Source organism: Mytilus edulis, chromosome 13 (genome assembly GCF_963676685.1).
Source record: "Mytilus edulis chromosome 13, xbMytEdul2.2, whole genome shotgun sequence".
Classification (NCBI taxonomy): domain Eukaryota; kingdom Metazoa; phylum Mollusca; class Bivalvia; order Mytilida; family Mytilidae; genus Mytilus; species Mytilus edulis.
The window spans coordinates 23,093,822-23,097,558 of record NC_092356.1 but is presented as its reverse complement, the minus strand read 5'-3'; the positions used below and the strand labels follow the sequence as shown (position 1 = coordinate 23,097,558).

At 31.5% G+C, this 3,737-nt stretch overlaps 1 pseudogene; it reads right to left on the bottom strand.

Moving 5' to 3' along the window:
- Nucleotides 1-860: 860 nt before the first annotated feature.
- On the bottom strand, nt 861-3,229 carry LOC139501371 (complement C1q tumor necrosis factor-related protein 4-like; annotated as a pseudogene).
- Nucleotides 3,230-3,737: the final 508 nt, after the last annotated feature.

Genomic DNA, 3,737 nt, shown 5'->3' with positions numbered 1-3,737 from the left:
CCTCCTCAAGATTGAGGAGGAAAGGACGATAACTCTGTCTGTATGGGAGATTGATAGCATTGAGCAGATAAAAAAAAACCGAAAGAGAAATAGACATGGTATGTCAGGATGTTCAAGTGTATACACAGTTTCATGCCATGGGGAAATAAAAGCTTTATTAAAATTTTGAACCGATAGCAACACTACAGGCAAATGACAGATCCTGCTTTGATCACCTGTCGAAGTCAATAAATGGTAAATCTTTGTTAGTGTACATATCGGTAAAAAGACTATCTGTAGATATGTTTTTGATCATTTGTGACATATTCATTTCATACCAATCAACTTGTTTTTAAAAAATGTTTTAAAAAATATTTAAACAATTAGAAGTAGTCATTTCATCTTAAAAAATTCAGGGAAAATATTACCGTAAGGATCAAACGTGAAATTAAATTGAAACGAGACACAAACTCAAGAAAAATGTATAAACTTCTGTTATCAATTTACAAGGCAATATGTAAAAACATAATCGCGTGCTTGAGTGAAGCCTCCGTACTACAAAAGACGAAGCGACATTAATAGAACTTCAAGGGTCGGGATAAAAGTAAAATAGTACTGTCAACGTATGTTGCACTTCGGTAGTATTAGACAATATTAGAAAAATTGTACATCTAATTATTTGGTTGTTCGTTTTATTTAGAAATGAAGTGTCCAATGTCTAATTTAAGTTGCTAAATTTTACCTGTTTTAAACCTTCTCCTTTTATGCTTTAAAATAAATATAAAAAACAATAAGTACTTTCGTTAAAATCAAAACACCTAGTTTATCATTATCTTTCTTTATTATTATAAGCAATAGTAGTAGTTATTCCAGTAAAAGTATAAGAAATAGTTGTAATTTATTAGTATTATGTATTTCCAAGAGTTAATTACATTTCACAGAAAGCGAGTAAAACCGTTAAAACTGATTCAAAAGCACACCCGAAAATGAATTATAAAGAGCAAACGAGTATCCAACTAAAACCTGACGCTCGAATCCCGGAAATGTTCGCATCCACACCAGGTCACCTCTTTGTAACATAACTGTATAACTTCTAGATTGTGAGGAATATTTGTTGACATTCCGAGAATCGCCATACAAAGCATCAAAGTTGATACCATTGCGGACCATTGACAATGCCACGTGCTTTCTTGGTGAGGCCATTATACTAGCTGATAAAAGGTAAAGTCCTCTTACAGGTGCAGTAAAACGACCAGTGTGAACATTGTAAGCGTTTCCTTTGTTAAGCAACAGTTTGTTATATACCACAGCATGATTCGTCCCTAGTGTCGTTGTTTTTGACAGCCATGCAGTAAATGCAACTGTTTCAACACTTCTTCTATATCGAAGATTAGAACTTGCAGCAAAAAATAAATATTTAAAATTAATTAAATCTTTCATCGTAAAAGTTCTGTCGTTACTAATAAAAATGCAAATATCTTTAGTCTACACATTTTCCATGGGTAAATTCACTCTTATATTTTTCTGTTTATAAATCGTAAGAAAGATAAATTCCCAATCAATCCAATATTGATTGTTTCGAATTTGCACGCAGATTTCAATTTTCCCTACGTGTAGAACTAATTGTAAATACTAGTAAGATCTTACACAATAATGACCAAAATAAATATACTATGTTCCAGTAAAAGGTATTACGTTTTCGGTTATTGCCCGATGTCGTATGAAATCCTTTAATAAGATTGTTCATAATTTTGTCCAGGTTCGCCTATTTTTTTACCACGTTTAGGGATGTCTTTGTGTATATTTTAAGTGTAGACCTATGGTCAAATATATTCGTTGACATATCGTCAGAATCAAAAGGAGATACCATACTAGAACCCGTGACTGAATTAACGTACCTACATCTTATTTTCAGTCTGGATTTTAGTATTCGTATTGTCATTTGATAAATTCATACTAATTATAAAGTGCACAGTTTTCTCTGCTTTCAAAATCTTTCTGTTTGAATCCGTCCTGGTTTTCTTACTATAACCGGAAACTAATTGAAGATATATATTTTTGTCAATTACTGAATTCGATAGTGTTCATCCCTATATAATTACGAAGTTCACTTGTGATTATAACCCGTGTATATACCAAAACCCAAATACACCGTTAAGAGGTGCGCCTGACAGAGGCGGAACATACAGATTAGGTAACAGGTTACAAAAACTAAAGTATCGAGAGAGTAGTAGAGTCACCCGAGGATTGCCGATTGATGTATCGGTATCGGATTCGACCCGGAACTTGTTAATTATTTGTAACATTAAAGGGGCACTAGCTGTCAAATTCATGTTCACCGATTTTAATCAAACTCTCATATTTTATTTTTAACGTAAATCATTTATTTAAACTATTAAAAGTCTAAAATAAACAATAAACAGGGCACGAGCATAAAAATACATAGCTTCGTTTCGTGTGTATTTTAGTCTAGACGCCATCTAATTAATTGTCGAGTTGACCTCTATAGTCATGCAATGACCATATAAGCGATGTAAACATAAATATTGATATAAATAGATTAAGCCCACTCGTACTTTTTTACGATTCTAGGTCTATTAAATTTCATATTAAAGATGAAAATAAATGTTTATCATCGTTTTTACCTGTTTAAGAATGATTTTTGTGGATCGAATCAGTCAATAAAATGATTTATCTTTATTTCACTTTCAATGTTGACATTCTTTTCTTTAAAATATCTTTACACGTACAATTCACGTGTTATCCATCTGAAGCTAAGGGGTTAACATTGAAGTTCACATGAATACGGACTTAATGAGGTCGAGTTATTCACTTGCAATTGAATAATTCATAATCAATGTTTTTTTTTTTAGCTTATTTTGATAAATTTGAACAATACTGGCTGCCAAAAGCTAATTATTATTTCACTATTTGTATTTCATTATTGATAGAGCAAAAAAGAAAGATATTAGATTTTTTATACAGCTCGAAGCTAGTGCCCCTTTAATTATGTGGAAAACAAAAGGGAACAGAAATTTGTAGTTTATTATTCATCATTTGATTCCTCGTTTTTACGTCATACCAGCTAACAAATTTCACCTTGTTATTTTATTAACTTAACGATAGTTTACGTACCAATGTGATTCAATGATTGATGTCCATTACTGTGTTTGTTGATGACATTGCCATAACAGAGACTATTGCAGCAAAAAACTGACAAGAAAGCGATAAACAATGTGAACTAGATCATGCTTAATCCTCTTAAGTGGTCTGGTGACAAATAAAACAGCACAAGATGAAAAAAAAATGGAGATGCCCCTTATAAGATAAAACGTCCCGGAAGAACAAAACCTTACTGTACATGCATGTCAATTTTTCTTTCCGACAAGTTTGGCAATGTTTTTTTTTTCGTTGTTTATATAACTACGATTTAAAATAAAAAGTATAAGGTCATTGTATTCAATTCTCAAATTATAATGTCTAAAAATTGTCAAAATTTATTAAAATTAAATGAAAAAAAGTAAATTCTCAATACTTCAAAGAGTTCTTACTACCCTCTTATCAATTTTGACAGGGTTGATTACTTGATGCTTGTAGATTTCTTAATGTAAGGTGCAAATATTTCATGCGTATTTAGGTCGTAAACCATAAACAAATGATAATAACTGGGTATTTGTACAATCTGAAAATTTGGTCGATGTTTTGAATGTCAAAGGAAAACAAAAAATAGTTGATCGGGTGGAGATGTTGTCTAGAAA